The 18147-nt window shown below is 32.5% G+C and overlaps 1 long non-coding RNA gene across 1 annotated transcript; it reads right to left on the bottom strand.

The window, feature by feature from the left end:
* Positions 1-3777: 3777 nt before the first annotated feature.
* Positions 3778-5802, bottom strand: LOC139906496 (uncharacterized). Its single transcript, XR_011782051.1, has 3 exons — positions 5666-5802; positions 4075-4113; positions 3778-3985 (listed from the first exon to the last, which is right to left on the bottom strand). It is a non-coding gene; the product is annotated as an uncharacterized lncRNA (long non-coding RNA).
* Between the last annotated feature and the right edge of the window lie 12345 nt (positions 5803-18147).

The raw sequence follows: 18147 nt of genomic DNA, 5'->3' as shown, positions 1-18147 counted from the left end.
CTTGCACTAAACTTAATTTAATTTCAATCATAAAGAGTTGTCAAATTCAAATACACCTATACGAGTGAAAAAATAAGCCCCACTCATTGAGCAGGATTGTACTTATTGGTTTAAGAAACGCGCGGGAGCGTGCTCACAAAATTAGTAACTGAGCGAGAGAGCGCTCAGGATTTGTTGAGAGGACTAATACTCTGATTATTTATTTCATGTTTGTATTTTTGTTTCCAGTGGTGTGCCTGGGGCTGGTCCCCTTCTCATAAAACCAGCCATGGGCATACGTACCTACTACATTTTGTCTCTCTATTATCTTTTTCTAATTTGTCGACTCAAGTCAATCCCTAAAGGTTCAACTCGAGTCGACAACACTGAAAAAACTGTCAAAAATATGCACCAAAAAGAATATCTATGTGGTTCGTCCACACAAAAGTAAGTTTGAATGATTTTTGGCATAGTACATTAATTTCTAATTTATTAATTAATTCAGAAATTAATGAAGGATCAAGGTTTCAAGAAATGTTTCGTAGGAATTTTTATTATTTATTTTTGATAACATTTGATATAAAAAAGGACTAAGGTATTGGAAGCATTCTCCATCAGGTGGGGGAAATGATTTTTCTTTCCTCCCTCCGGTACCACTTTTGTCAAGCATAATAATCTGAATAAAGAATTGGATAGCGATCCAGAAATTCTAATATCTCTAGAGTGGTTCCTACAGTTACAGGAACTGTCAAGGGAATCGCTCAGATTGGGATCGGCACGGAGGGCAATCTCGTGTCAGGACCCTCAGACTCTACCAGAAATACTAGATTATGGAACGACGTGTCTACATAGACAATGCGCTCTGGAGAAGTAATTCTCTTGGGCTCAATATGCGTATGTTCATACTCTGTTATTCCTAGAGAAGGAAATATATGTATGGTATATGGACTTCAAAGACAATTTCCGATGAATAAAATTGTAATACCATAACTTTTACTTACACTTAATCAGTGAAACTCTATTTAACCAATTAAAAAAGAAAAATGAAACCCTATAACGTCCTCACCATAAAAAACAAAACAAAAAAACCAATGTTGGTTCTTTTAACATACCCCACAGGTTTTTATGGATCTCTACCAAACGGTTCAGATTTCAATTCATAGTAATAGTACAATTTAAAGAACGTACATGATTTTTTATGCATTGAAATGAAAGAAAATATATTTCTATGCATAGTTCAAAGATATAATGACTCAAAATGTGTGCTCTACCAAACGGTTGAGCAGGGGTTAAAGGTTTAAAAAAACAAAAACAAAAAATACTAGATGCATATATCTTCTTGGTCAACGAAAAAATAATGTTATCAAATCGAGCCCATGATTTAACTTTTTTTTAAAACTATTATGATGATTATAGTTCGAAGACTATATTGGACCACATTTAAGTTTTTTAAATCAAATAAAGGTTCTAAACTATAACTAAAAGTCTTGGCTATCTTAAGTCATCCCACAAATTTGAATAATAATTCATGTAATTAACTCAAGTTTTTGAGTTGTATGTATTTTTAAAGTAAAAATATACAATGATATAAATATAAAAATGATAAAATGATAAAAATATATTCTCCTTTTCTTGATTTTTGTTCGAGATTATTTTTATGTTGAGGCGCCACGTATAATAACATCCGTCTAATAATACTTAATACTGAATGAAATCAATCCACGCTTCACGTTTTGTGGCTAAAGATGATGATGATGATGGTAGCAGCACGTGTATGACTAAAGGAATGATAAAAATGAAAAAACCACATACAAGTCAAGAAGAAAGATTGTGTCTAGAAATAAATAAATTGTACATAATGTGTACTAGGAGTCGTGGACTTGTTGTTCATGGTTATGCTTGGCTGCTGAAGAATTTTCATTATATTACATATTATTATATCCATACTTTTGACATATTATGTTTTATTTCTTCTACCTACTTGTAAATATGGAGAACCTTATTTCATATTCGTTGGAGCAAAATAGATTTGACAGATGCAAGCCACGCAAGTGTAGGGCCATGGTCACTCCACTTTTTGAAAATATATGTGTCAGGTAAGCTCTTGAGCTTTATGATAACAAAGAAATAGGCTAAACTTTTGCAAGAATGAAAAAGAGTACACATTTGAAGCTTTATCAAATACTTCTTTATTGATATATCTTTCTATTTATAAATTGATTTCCTTTGTCTGTTACCATGGCCTCCAATCTAGGCCAAAGACGCTGCGGCACTTTTTGATGAAGCAGCGGTACACCACTCCTGCGACTTCTTGGTTGTATAGCTGACATCCTTTTAATTACCATACATCTAAGGATTCACGATCATCTGCAAGATCTACAATTACTTCTTTTACCCAATTTTGAGTCCTTGGGACACCTGGATGCATGGCTTTCTCAACCCAAGCAACAATGTCCACGTCATTCCTGATTCCGATTTTTGCCGTCTACCACAGACATCTCACCTTAATCTTGTAAATATTACTCCCTGAGCATCCTACAGCCTTCATGATCTCCTTGACACTCACTTGGGAGTTGAGTAAATGATACATTCTTTGCCCTTTCGCCTCTATGTTGACAACTGATCCTCTTGGACAGTTTTTTTAATATTGTTTATGAATCGAAATAGTCCTTACTTGTAATAACACAACCTTGTATTTTAAAATATTAACTCTAAAGTAATCCATATTGATTTAAAGTCTAGTGCACGATTTTACATGGTACATTGTACAATTATCATTAATTAGAAAGGGCGTACATTAGTGTTATTACTAATCTCCAATTTATTAGACAAGGATCACAAATAATTAGCTTTTAAATAATACATAAACTTTGATTCTACTAAACCTTTACAAAACCTCATGCGTCTTAAACAGTATCATTTTTGACATTGAGTCAACTAACAACTGACACTCTTTTTTCAATTTTAATTTTACATAAAAACCAGAGGTAGTACCCAACCTTGTACGGAGTAATTATGCGTTTATTTTGCTTTAATAATGTAGAAGATCATTCTACTTTCCTTTTTTCCGGAGCACACTCACAATTAACTATTAATTACTTATATCAATTCATATAAATGTTCCCTCCTCAAGAATGAAAGATTAATAGTAAGAGTTTGAGAAAAAAAATTAATATGCTGGAATGACTAATGTGTGCTTTGGTCTCTAGAACGCTCACTAACATAGACAAACATGCTCCCTTTTTGCTATGTACGAAACGCCTGCGAGAGTTTTTCATTTTTACATATCATATTATATACTGAAAATGCATGTGAGAGCAATAAAAATAACAAACAGAAACAGTGTTCTTGTTATACATGGATCCGCCTGCAATATTTCATTAATACGACTATATTGTTCTTTCTTAGATCAAAATATATTTATGATATACATCAGGAAGTACTCTAGACAGTGAACCCTGTGACTCTTTATCAACCAAAGGTCTACAGATATATACTTCACCCCTCTTATCTTTTTTAAAATCAGCTCCATTTTAAGTTGATTTATTTTCTTAGAATAATTCAATCAAGAAAATAAAAGCAAATCACGGGCAGTTATTGAAATAAACCAAGTGATTTCTTCTTTTACCTGCTAACATGAGTTGACTGTTGTATGATTTAAAGCAGTTGATTGGCAGTATTTATAATTCAGAAAGACCTATTTAAGTCTTATTTAAATTAGGTGTAAGTCTGACTCAAATTTGAATCTCTTTCTCCGTACAACCACCTCCTTCCCCCAAAGCTTAATAAAGCTCTAAATAGTATGTATTTAATTTTATTTCAAGCATCGTTAAGAATCCAAGTTTATTTTAAAAAAACAAGTCTATGTAGTCGCGGTTGCCGAAGGAGTCACGAGATTACCAGGACATTTACAAGTAATAGTTCTTGTAAAGAATATATAGTTTAACGTCACAGTATACGTTGTTCCAGCATCGCTATCAGTAACACATTTATCCGTTCGACCCAACTACAATGAACATAACATTAATGATGGAGTAAATGCAATATTAATCATGGAAACATAAATAAAAAATAAAAGTAAGGCCCAATACATACCAAGCAAAAAAGTGGCTCAATGAAGAAACCCTCAGACTCCTGAAAGGAACTCAGTGGTTATAAAAAAAAAATGAATATTAACTATGGGTAAGATGATTTTCCAGACATATATCATGCGTGTACACGTAAATACTAAATACGGTTTTGTCAGATTTGTTAATGAAAAAATCGGCTATATATATTTCTAAAATTGGTTAAATATATTCAATAGCTTATACAAAAGTGTTTTGAAAAGTTTCCGATAGTCACATCTATTTAGGATCTGTTGATAGTAATGAAGATGGCAGTTGTTATATGTAAAATTGTGGAAAAGGAAAAAAATTGAGAATCTAGCTGTCATTAAAAATATTTTTTTAAAGTCTAACCTTTAAATAGATTCAAAAGATAGTAATAAATATAAAAAGTCTTATTGTGTTAAAATTTGAAGCGTCTGAGTCAATCCAACTCTGAGTGATTGGGCAAAAAAAAAAAAAAAAAATGTATTTCATAAATAATTTTTTTGCCAAGTACTATATGGAGAGGTAACAGAGATGAGAGTATTGCTGTGAGAAGTTTGTAGATGTACAAGGAGACCATGTTGAAAAATAAAAAAAATCATTAAAAATCACTTGTATCTTTGTTAGGTCGGAATTTTTTCAGACCAACCTCGTAGCTTGAGGGGTTTAATTTTTTTGGCTCCTCAATATACCATTTTCAGAGTTTCAGAGGGACAATTGAGGTAGGCCCTGGGGGAAAAAATGTATTTTTGCTTAACAATATTTGCAAAATCCATGACGCAGGATTTTTTGATTTTTTTCTTGGCTGGAGGGCTCAAAAAACTTTTCTCAAATATTCTAGAATATTTATTTTCAAGAATATACTAAACTTGAAAGAAAGTTTTTTGGGGTGGATAAGACGAATATAATTTTTTTTTGTATGAAGCGATAGTTTTATATGATAATGATAAAAATTTCTCAATTTGGGGAGGGGTCTACAGTATATTCTATACATAAGCACAAACTCATTAGCATCAGATAAGGTTGATCCAACCCTGAGTGTACTGAGAGTTATTACATTGAAAATTTTAATTTAAATGTAATTTATTTACAGGAAGAAAATCGAAACAATTACTCCATATTTATATTTCGGATATTACTCAAAAACTATTAGAAGGATCAGTTAAGCTCTCCAGATATCCACTAGATGATATTTTTTCCATTTATACAACTAAAAAATCAGCTAGTTCTAGGCGAAAATAAGCTAGTCTGGGAACACTCCGTAAATAGGTGTAACGTGCAATTTTTTCTAAGAACTATCCATATTATAATCTTTAAGCCAAAACTTTTTCTCCCCTTTCAAAATGAAGAGGATCAGTGATTTAAAATGTGTTTTATTTGTAGGTGTGAAAATACCATCATAAATTAATTTTTGAAAGCATAAAAATTACCAACGTCTTTACTCTTTGAGGTATTTGCATTCCAACAAACGGAAAACATTTTGAATTACATAACTTCTTATTTTTAAAGTGGAGATTATAATATGCAAAGTTCTTAGGGATAAATTACGTATACACTCATGATATAGGTGGAAACTCACCTTTAGATATACTCACTGGAACGCTGGACAAAAGAACCAGACAAGCTAATGTAACAAATACTAAGCTCTTCAAATGCATCTTGGTGGAAACTGTTTGGGGTTAGACTCAAAGATCTTGTTTATATAGGGAATTTTGTGTTTGTTGAAAATTTCCGTAACATATTTTTTTTACGACTCTCATAAATCATTACGAAAAAGATTTGTAATTATCTGAATTTATGTGACAATTAGGATATTAGAAAACAAAAAATAATAAACACTTTGAACACCTTTCGTGAACGTTTAGGGAAGACTGTTGGGGATTTTCTCATTTTGATTTTATAAAGTTCTGCATTACTTAATTATGGATAGAGTCTGCCATTTCAGTCATTAAATGTTTGAATTGTGACAACCATCAGGGATTGATTTGTTCAGAGTTATGACGTGTTATTCTTTTAAAGATTAAAAGCTGCTTCTCTATCAGCACGCTGATTATAATCATAAATTACATTTGACAACTTTGTATTCTATTACAACTTTTTATTGCATAAAAAGTTATGTTTTTTTTATCGTTTTTAAAATAGGTGGGAAGAGTGTTTTTGTCAAAAACAAATCATTACTTGGAATTAAATACGTCAAATATATAAAAAATACATTAACTTTTTTTTATGGTGGTACATTGAAAAGATAATGAGAGTTGGGATTTTTCTTAAAGTTTCTAGCCATAGCAAACTCCTCTATGGCAACCTTCCTCATTCTTTGACAAGTTGGACCATAATTACAGCCGAGTCCGTGAAACGCTATCCTCAAATCCTAAGCTGCGCTCATGTCAAACATTCTTCAAATTTTCAGGGTTACCATCTTAATTTTAGGATTATTTTTTATATAACGCTTACAATTTACAATCCTATTCATTGATAAATGAGGGTGAAAATATTATTTTTGACAAGACTGAACTTTATACTAAGTTCAGAATATGTTTAAAGAGATTAAAACGTAAAATAAGAAAATAAATATATTTTGTCATATTTCTCATTTCCACTTTAAACATTGTATCAGAGTCTGCTTTTTCTTTGACATCCCCCAGAGTCTTTTCCGGGATTTCCGTCTTTTTTTTTTTAAAGCAAAAACAAAAATATCCAACATCCTTCTTCCATCCTTTTCATTAAAAAAAAAAAATGAAGATATTAATTAGGGATGTACTGATACCAAAATTTAAGCCGACTCCAATAACATCTTTAGGGACGATTCCGATTTTATACTTATGTATAAAGGAATTACATTAACAAATACAAAAATATTTACTTTTTGGTACTCTTAACTTTCTAATGATTAGTATTAGGCAGGAAAATACATAGATATTTAAATCATAATTATGATTATACAGGGTGCGTGGACAAAATCTACCACTTCAAAAAAACAACAACTACAAGCTTATTTTATAATATTTATTGATAAAATAAAAACGAATATCTTTACTAGGATATAGAGCAGCTATCTATTCAATGTAGCCGCCGTCTGCGGCCAAAACCCACACAATGCGGCTACGAAACAGGCATTTTGGATCTGCACTGCTTCTATCTCACTGAATTTCTCCTTGATGCAGGTGATGAGAGACTGCTTGCTGTTATCGGAGGAGCGGTTGGTCATCTTCTCCACGTTGGACCCGACAAAGTAGTCCAACGGGCTCAAATCCAGTGATGAGGGAGGCCAAGAGGAGAAGGGTACGAACACAAAAGAAGAAAAAATCAGAGAAGAACCAGAGCATGTTTGGCGACCTTGGGTTCTTCAAGATGTTCAGCAGCCTAAAGCTTTTGAGCAGCCTCAACCCTCGAGTCTTTTCAGTCAGAAGTTGGGTTGTCTGACGCCTGTAGGACTTGCACCTTAAGTCCTCCTTCACAAAAGTCCTCACGGTCTACTCGACCACGCCCAGGTCCCTCGCCATGGCTCTCATGGAACGCTGGGGCCCTCGTCGATGATGTCCCTGAGCTTGTTGATGAAAGGGACTCCCGGACAATCCTGGTGCTCTTCTTCTCCTTGTTCTTCCTGTCAACAACTTCCATCGGGTCCAATGACTCCCCAGCTGCTTCCTGAGACTTCTGATCGTTCTAACTGGCATTGACAGAAGGCTAGAGATGTCAGCATTGCTTAATTGCATGTGATCACTAATCATAATCTGAATAGCAGTGCACCTACGATCTCTCTCATTGAACATAATGACTTTTCTTGGGCACTTAAAATCATACTATCGCTACATGTACTGAATAACAATAACTGAAGCCTATGACCTGGGAAAATTTTTAAACCAAAAACAGACGGATCAAACATGAGCTGATGGAGTAATGTTGTCTTTCAAATGCGACAGATTTTGTTCACGCACCCTGTAATTAGTTGTTTATTAATTATAAATTTAAATTTGGAAAAGTTATTGCCTCTCTGTGCTCAAGAGCAATATTATTCCTGGTTGCCAATGCATATATGAAACATTACTGAATAGTCCTTCTACTTTCAATAGATGAAAGTGGGCATGATAAGTTTTTACAAGCAATTTCCTAGCCCCTCTTTTCTTTTTTGTGAAATACATATGTGTTATATAAGTCAAAATTATTTAACACAAGATCTATAGAATTAATGAATACAGGCCTGTATCTGTTAAATTAACTGAAATTGAATTGTATGCAAGATTTTGTGATTTTACATGCTCTTCTAAAAATGTTGGAGGTTATGTTCTTTATTTGTTTGTATATAAAAGAGCTCTTGCCCTAGTATAATTGACGGAAGGTTCTTGCTCAGATTAGGTAAAGCCAGATCTTGATTCAAGTTTCTTCAATTTTTAATTTGCGTGAGGATTAGAGATTGTATGCCAATTTACTATGCATGAAGTTGCATGCGTGAAACATGACAGGCCTGATGTTGGAACTACTGGTTGCAAAGGACAATTTATAATTCATAATTATGACCCCTTAGGGAGTCGATCTTTCAGAGCCATATTTAATACATTGTGAGAGATATTTACAGGAGTCTCAAGTTTTAATTTATGTTTGCGTGCTTTTTGTGCATTCAAAGCCTTTTTCAGGAAATGCTGTATTGTTATTGATCAATCGTTATAATCTTATATTTCTGTCTATATCCAAACATGGATTTTATTATAATGGGTCTTCTTTTTCAACGCATAATTTCTATATTTGCGTCATTCCATAATAAATTTTCACAAGGACACCATTTGATTAAAATTTAGTATGTGGTTTTTTTATTTATATAGTAGTAAATTTTGTGTCTGTAGTATAATCCACCTCTGAGCTATTAGGTCTTAATAATGATTAAATGAGCATTTTGATGAAGTATTTACGATATCTCTTAAACCAAAGCTGATAGGAAAGTATAAAATACATCATTGAAAAGTTGTTAGTTAGTTCAGTCAAAGTTATGTTTTATATTTTTTTTAAATTTTAGTTATAAAAAAAAGTAAATCATGACATTATTTTTTTTTACCTTAAATTGTTCTTTAATTTCGTTAAAATTTTAATCATATAAAAGTAAAACCTTTATAATTTAAAATAAAATAAAATATTGGGAAGAAAATTAATAGAATTAGGAATAATTGTACAACTTATATAAATCCTATACATCACTTGTAAAGTATTTTTTTGTACAATTATTTTATTTTTATACATACAGAAATCTTCGATAAGACTTTTTTTTAATTATACATAAATTAAAGGGATTATTTTTATTTTTCACACCATATCTCTAATCAAAATGCTAACTTATTTTCTTTCTTTCTTTTTTGAGTTTCAAAGATGTTTTTTTGGACGTTGGAGCGAGTAGTAAAGGGGAACTTGGAGGGAAGGTTGTTTACTTGAAGATTCTTGATCCAGGATGTATGTCAAGAAACACCAGTCTCCTCAAGGAGAACTCTCTTTAGGTCAACAATTTTAATAATTGTTGCAACTTATGTGTAGAAAGGACCTTGAATCACTACCGTCCCACGGGTAATTTCGTTTGAAATGGCATCATTACCAGAAGCGTTGGAAGGAAAGAAAGGAAGCTAACAAAATGCCAATTTCTTCATCTTTAAGACCCCAGAATCCAAAATTTTATTTATGAACTAATGTAGGGTAAACAATACCACATCCTAAATTTTTAATCAAATCTGTTTCCACGCGGAAATTTCTCATTGAATGAGCCATTTATAAAAAACTGTGGTATTTAGTACAGTTTTGTTCTTAGGGGTAAACTATCACACTATTGTATCAATCCGTATCAAATTTGGTAAATGAATATTTCATTGTATCCTTGGTAAACTGGTAAAAATAAAATTAGGGCAATTCTTTGTTATAAACCATTATACATACGAGGGTGGTCTGAAAAGTGTCCGATACAAAGATACAATACATTTTTTTCTGAAATTTTAATCTCATTTTTCAACATAAACCCCTTGTAACTCTACAAACTTCTTCTAGCGATGCTCCCATCTCTATAACCCGTTCCGAATAGTACTCGTCGTTTTTCTAGGCAAAATAATTGGTCATGAAGGTGATTGCTTCTTCATTTGATGAAAATCTACTTTGAGCTTGTCAATTAATAATATGCCCCTGTAATGGTTTTTCCTTTTTGAAGATAATCGATAAAAATATCGATTGCTGTTAAATAACAACTGACCGTCCAAAATGCCTGAAAATTTGATGAGTAACTACCAATAGATTCTAGGAAGATGTGACTAGCTTTTATTTAAAAGTCCATTCATCTTCACATTGTCTTCGGAAACTTTTCAGGCCACCCTTGTATATATTTTTTTACAAGTGAACAAAATTAATGTTAATTTAAGTATCAAAGTGTACTTAATTATAAATCTTATAAGCCCCCTTTGTCGATCTGCATAAGGCCAGACAAGATATTAGATACAAAAATATCATTTTTTTACAGATAATATATGATATTATAACTTTTGTTTATGTCAATATTTGATTTGAAGCCTTCTTTGTCCTCAAAAGGGAGTACAAAGTTGAATTAATTCATAGGACATGAGCATACTTGGAAAATATATATTATCTGGAAGATGGTGTGAGAGTCTGTAGCTGGTTGTTTAAAAAATGACGTATTCACAGAATAATTTTGAAAGCGCCCAATATATGAGAAACATAATTGTTTTTTATTTTTACAAAAGACTATTATCATTCAGGGCACTGTTTTATTTTGCCACAAGACGGTGCCGTTATCTGTTGCTTTGTTTACAAACAGTATAAGTAAACAACGCTCATGCCCTATTCAATTACAAAAAACCATTTCGAGATTCTTTGCTAGTTCATAATAAAATCGATTTTTGTGTACAAGGATTATTAAGTAGATCTAGAACAAGATGATTATGTCATGGATTTGGTTGATAACTGGATTTCATCTGGTCATGACTAATTACAAGAAGATCCAGAAAGAAAACTTTTCCTATGGGTATGCCAGGTAACTATATTTTACAGCAGGATGGAGCAATTTAATTTGACCTCCCCTATAGCCTGGATCACCACAAGGCATAATTTAAAAGAAAGCATTTTGGTTTTCTGAGGGCGACCGTCAATGAGCACTGAGCCATGATGTCTGAAGCCTATGCAAGCCATAGTACTCATCGTGGATAACCACGGGTACTAGGCTATTGACGATGGGAGCTTTGTCTTACAGCAGTATGAGGCTCCAGCCCAAACCCTAAATGTAGGCCAGAGGGTCTTAGAGGACAACGTACTATTTTGGAGCTAGTTAATGTGACCCCCTTTAGTCCGAATCGCAACCTTCTGGAGTATGTTTTTTTGCCACATATTCAAAAGAAAGCATATAGTCATAGCCACCCAAATATTGATTCCCTGAAGGCCACCGTCAACGTGCAATGAACCATCATGTTCAAAGCTTATACAAGGACGTTAGGAAAAGATTGGAGGTTGTTCGTACAACCAATGGGGCTTTTTTGGAGTTTGTTCTAGTTTTAAAATATATTTATATAAAGATTATCAACTCCTGTGTATTTGTTTACTACGGCTCTTTGTTCTTGATTGAGTAAAAGGCTGTACATTTTTTTGTTACACCCAGGATATGAATTAACCGATTCATATCCAAAAATACAAATATATGTGGTTGTACTAGAACATTCTTTTGTTTACTCTTGGTAACTAATTACTTATTGACGAAGAAACATTGAAATGAGCTTTAATGGCTTATTGGGACACAAGTTTGAATTAATTAACCTTTCTTCTTTGTAATTATGGGAATTTATATTACTCTACAAACTCTATCCTAGGCCTTAAGTCTTGTAAATAAGTTTACAATAAAAGGTTTTAATGGGTTCTTTATGTCCAATGGTTTTGTGTTTTTATGTATACAGAATATAATATTAGACACAGGGAATCAAAAGCCTGTGTTTCATTTAATATCTAGACTTTGAAACAAAGTTACAAAATGAGTGTTAGCTGGGACCAATAGGGGAAGTAGGAACACATTTCAAATGTAAAAAAGGGGTCAAATGGACATGGATGAGTTAAGCTATGGATAAGTTAAAAATAAAAAGGATATATATATTTTTAAATATCCATATCAGTGATTGATATCCATAATTAATCTTCCTCAGCCCACACTTTAATTCCTTTATTTCTAGAGAATTGTTTTTTTTTCCTTTTTTGTAAAAAAAGAAAAAAAAAAGATTCTCATTCTCTTCGATTCCCTTCAAAATAGACCGATAAAAATACAGGTTTGATGGAAAGCTAAAGTGTGTTTTATATGTATTAAAAGAGATCAAAAAGGGAAAAAGGAAATTTGACCATTAAAGTTGGTGTTGTATTCGAGTTATAATTATGATACTATCAACTTCGAGTTTTTCATTATTGAGCAGCCAAATTGAGTTGGGGGAAAAGTGTGTTTTTATACATATTATTTTCAGAGTTGAGTAGTTTGTCTTTAAAAAACTACATTTAAAAATTGAAAGGGCTGTTTTGTCGTCTCTTTCTTCTTTATATAATGAGTCCACGTGGTGATAACTTCTCCCTCTGAAGTATGCATTATTGTCTATCTTTGATGTAAATTGTTTTGAAAATGCATCATCCAATACATAAATATGAATTTAAATATAATTGTAATATAATATGTTATTTTACCTGTAAAAGATTCTCCTATTTATAGTAGTAATTCATTTTCTCTCATCAAAATCATATAACAGGGAGCTGATCCTAACAAGGATCTTTACTCAAGTGTACCATATGTCTCACTCTCGCCTTCTCCTCTCCCTGTATTTCTTTTGCTACAAACTACTCAACTCTAAATACCAATTAACACTATCGAGTTCAAGCAATTTTTTATCTATAGTTCGAGACCCAAGAGTATTAAGGATCATGGAAGAGTACACTCAGTGGCAACGGACTCGAAGAGGATGGAGAGTGGCGGGTATTTAAAATTAGAGGAGTTACTAAATGATACTTTTCCGTTTGATAAGTGTACATACAATAGGTATTTAAAAAAAAAAAAATGTGTCGTTGATTTGTTCCGAAGGTCCTGTGAATGCATTTTTCCATTCACTAAAAAGTATTTCGAAGGAAAGGATCAAGAACAACGTAACTCACCTACCTCATCTGGTTTGAGGCTTATCGAAATATTTAAATTTAGGAAGTGATGTAAGATTAATAAAAGTGCCAAAGGGATTTAAAAATCATTGGATGCCCTCTGATTTCCCATTACACATACTGGGTAAATTATCGGTGGCTAATTACACATTACCTACGGTAATTAATGGGTGGAAAAGAACAGTACAAGTATTTGTAGGCTTTGTGATATTCATTTATACCTGAACTGTTCTTATTCGCAAAATGGAGGAATGAGACTTAGACAATATTTGAGAATAGTTGATGAGCGGGAAAATATCTACTTGTCGTCGGAGTTAATGAGAGGTAACATTATTACAGGGAAATTTATGTCCATGATTTATAGACTATTATTGATTGACAAAAAACCAAAAGCTCTGAATGGAAGTTTTATTGACTAAGAATGTTTTTTTCTTTCTAGTTTTGAACTTTATTTCGGCATTTTAAAATTAGTGCTATTTTAAATATCTGTGTTGGTAATGTTGAGTGATTGTTTGTTTTAGGAGGTAACTATGCTGCTGTTACTTTTATATTTGTAATTTGAGGATAATAAAATGCCCAAAACTCCGAGACAAGACAAAAATGAGTTCAATCAATTGAATATTGAGTTGAATTTAGTTTTTTTTTTTTTTAGTTTTCATTAGTTTTGTTGAGTTCGAGTCGAGACACATGGTGATAAAGAAAAATATTTAGTCATTGAATTGATCCAATCTATTTTTAACAAATAAGTCAATTATTGTGCATCAATTCATGTTGGACATTTTATAAAATATTTATTTGCATGATAGGAATTGTTTTCAAAAAGTTATATCCATTTAATTATAACAAAGCATAAATTAGATTAATTTAGGTTGCTTTCAAGTGTGGGTATTCATATTTTATAGCCATAATTTCCCCGAGAGTAAAAAGTACCTTTTCAAAACGCATCAAAAATGGATAAGCATTTTTTTTTTTTGTTAAAATCATTTATTTATATTCTACAATACAAACAGTGTAAATAATTTATACACATCAAGATAAAAATTAGATCATATAAATAAAAAACAACAGGACAATTACATTTAAAAAAAACATAAATGAACATTATAGTTCATATTTAATATCCCGAGGTAAAATAACCTGATATAATATTTAAAAAAAAGTATAAACATCAGCTAATGTTAGTGAAAAACGACCCTGTCTTCCTATGATTGACTTGATGAGATTAAAATATTGCACGGACCTCGAAGAAACAAATTTGATGATATTTCCGGCCCATGCCTTCGACGAAGATGATGACAGAGGGATTTCGATAGAAAGTGCTGAATATCGAGCACCTGCGCTAATCATTATAGCTCATAATTATTCCACATGTAATGGAGACTCAATAGTTAATTTTTTATCAATCAATGATTTAATATCTAATAAAGCAAACTCCACGGCTTTGTGACCAGGAGAAGTAATTTTATTACTCTTATAAGCTCCAAATAATATATTTGCCTTTATTAAGTTAGGAGAAATATCTTTTGTCTTGGATACAATACGTTGTTTTTTATAAAATATTTGACTCCTGTCAAACCTCGGCAATCAGCAAAAGTGTGCAGGGTAGAGTAGAATATAAAAACGCAGTCTTTACACGGATAATAAAATTTGATATTGTCAGTGGAAATTTGAAATTGTGCCGTAAATTTGGTCCCGTCGGAAATTCCAGAAATTGATCCGTGAATTCTTCGTTACCATGAAGGAGGAAGATCGAGTAGTACCATAAATTTATATGACAAGGACTTCACTTCCACCGACACATTTTGGTAAAAGCTTATTTTTTTAAACGATGTTTTTGAAGGGGTAAAATATTTAAGAGACCTCTCCAGAGAAAGACAGGATCTCTCTTCCCAAAAGACAGATTCCGGGCTTGATTCATGATAACTTAAAATTTTATGATGGAAAGCAGTCTTCTCTAATAAAAACAGATTCCCAAACTGATTAACAAAGGCATTTTAGTCCTATTTTCGTGAATTATGTCAATCGTTGAATCTGAATGATAAGTAGGTCTTCCTTTCCATAAATTTCTCTAAATGGATGCTAGAAGTGGTGAAAAAACTTCCAAATCCTGATGAGTTAAGGGTGTTCCCAATTGGATCCATTCATAATATTTAGAGGAATTGAAATTCACCTTCCAGTCTCTGAACGGGTATACACCTATTTCTTCCACAAAGTTTTTGTAACATTTTGGAATTATACTAGAATAATGGCAGAACCCACCGCCTAATGTATACTTTGGACGCTTTAAAGCAGGATTATAATTTTTATGAAAGAGATCCAAAAACCATGCATCTTTTTACATCATTGCAGATTCTGCTAGAGAAGGAATGGAGGTGTATCTCCGAACTTGAATTTCCGAATTGACTTCAATTATTAACCTTACATCAACAGCATATAGGTCAATTAGATGCGGAGTCCCACAAAAAGAGACTTCCAATCCGAAATGCTTTTTCGAAATGGTCCTTGTTAGTTCATTGATAGCAAATATAAACAGCAAGGGAGCGACTGGACATCCTTGTCTACAGCTTTTTCTTAATTTCATGGGTTTACTCATTCTACCATCCAACGAAATTATCGAAAAACCTTAGCCAGTAAAGCTCTGATAGGATTAAAAAACGTTTAGAGAGTAACCTTTTAACGGATCTCATAATGTGGCAGTGACGTACAGAGTCAAATGCTTTGCAAAAATCAATTGCAATCAATGCACCCAAGTTGCCACTCCTATTAAGAGATTCAATTGCTAAATTTCGTGAAATATCCGAAATTTTTCTATTTCTCAGGAATCCGTTTTGTACATCTTTAATGTTTTGGTTTAAAATGGCTTCAATTGGCTTAGCTAAAACACCAGACAATATTCTGTAAGCTTCATTTAAAACTGTGGTGGGCCTCCAGTGATTGAAATCAGTGCAATCACCTTTTTTAGGTATAAGAGCTATCCTTCCTTTTGTAAGAGAACCGGACATTTTTCGAGACTTCTCCATGGATTTTCCTACATTTAAAAGGTATGGCGCAATTTCTTTAGGAGCAAGAGAGAAAATTCTCCCACAAAGGCCATCTGGACCAGATGCTTTGGAATCCTTGATTCCATTCTTTATATAATTTACGATGTTAGCCATGGTAAATACTTCAACCTTTGAGGGTCTCCTTTTCTTCGGGAAATTTGGATAAGTATTTCATGCCTACTCAAAAAAGGATGGAAAGGTTTTTTTCTTTTATTATTTTTCCACCTCAATGGATTTGTAATTGTTTAATGCAAGGAAGTTATATAAACTAATCTATGGAATTTAGACACATGGCATATCGTTACCTTTATTGTATCATGCAAACTTTAATGCTAAAAGAAACAGAAAAACACTCGAAATCATTTGGTAGTTAGCCAAATGAACCAATCATACCAACTGCTATTTATCTTCTTCAGTACTCCCAGACAATCATCGCCATATTATTTATCCACAACTTTTAATAAGAATACGTATTAACATATTTGATAATATTAACATCCTACATAGTATTTTATTCGACACTTTATTCTATTATTACCAAGTAGTACTTCATATAAATAGACGAATATATACTAGGGGTGGGGTCTGAAAAGTTTCTGACTTAAAAAAGATACAATACATTTTTTCAAAATTTATATTTTTCAACATAGTCTCCTCGTACCTCCACAGACTTCTCCCAAGGACGCTCCCATATATTTAACTCGTCCAGATACTACATGGGGGTTTTCTTTGCAAAATAATTGTTCACGAGACATTTAAAAAAATTGGCAATCTATTTAAATTGTTACAATTTCAAAAATATATATTTATTGATAGCTCGATACTCGATTTTGTGCATTTTCAGAAAAACACACATAAACTCACTCAAACAACTGTTACATAAGAACTGCTCTTCCAAAATGACTGAAGCTTCTGTAAGTAACTGGCAACAAATGCTAGATACATAGGAGTATCTATCATTTACGAGTGCTGCAATTTTCCTTTTAAGGCTGAGATGGGATGTTTGTGAAGAAAAAACCAAGCAAAGCGATTGGAAAAGGAAAAACGGTCGAGCGTGTGTCTGTGTTGTATTTTTTTATTTATCATTATTTAATCTGCCGTGGGTGCGCTCACGTCTCCTTCTAAAAGCAGAATTGTCGCCTTCCTCTCCTCTAAATTGTTTTTCAAATCCATAATAAAATAAATATATATGTTTTTAAATATAATCATTATATTTTCCTTCACTCATTCTATTTGAAATGCAGAAAGTTCCGCTCCGTATAGCAGTAATTCATTTCCCCCACAAAATCATATAACAGGCAGTTTAAGGCTAATATAAATACTAGGTTAGTGTACGTTGTTATACTCTATGACGTCAAAAGCTACCTGTCTTGTACAGCAGTCGGTACGGTACATCAAATTAAAAATTCCGGAAAGCCCAATTACATGACGGTATAAGCTTTTACTTCTATTAACCTTGAGGCATTTGATAATAGCAATGATCTGAATTCAGTAATACTATAAGTCTCGCTCTTGTCTTCTCCTCGCGCTCTTAAACAAATTTTATATACATATATAATAGATACGACGAGGGTCAACAAGAAATTGTACTCCTTTCCTTTTTGAAACGGAGCTAGGCATGATAGAAAATATGAAATAGCCATGAGGTATCAAATGAGACTAGGGAATCGACAACTGATAAAAAATACATAGAGTATTTTTGTGGTGGGGGGTTAGCGCCGTGAAGGGAAGTCTATCGATCCCTTTTCTTATGTATATTTAATACATTTACAGTTCTTAATTTGTATTAAGATATGTTTTTCGTGGGTAATTATTTGAAATAAACATATTAAACGATATCCGTACTAGTTAATGAGTTAATTAATTGAAGTTATCATTTCATA

The sequence above is a fragment of the Lepeophtheirus salmonis genome, chromosome 10, assembly GCF_016086655.4.
Source record: "Lepeophtheirus salmonis chromosome 10, UVic_Lsal_1.4, whole genome shotgun sequence".
Classification (NCBI taxonomy): Eukaryota; Metazoa; Arthropoda; class Copepoda; order Siphonostomatoida; family Caligidae; genus Lepeophtheirus; species Lepeophtheirus salmonis.
The sequence above is the reverse complement of the archived record's forward strand: the minus strand, read 5'-3'. Positions and strand labels throughout refer to the sequence as shown.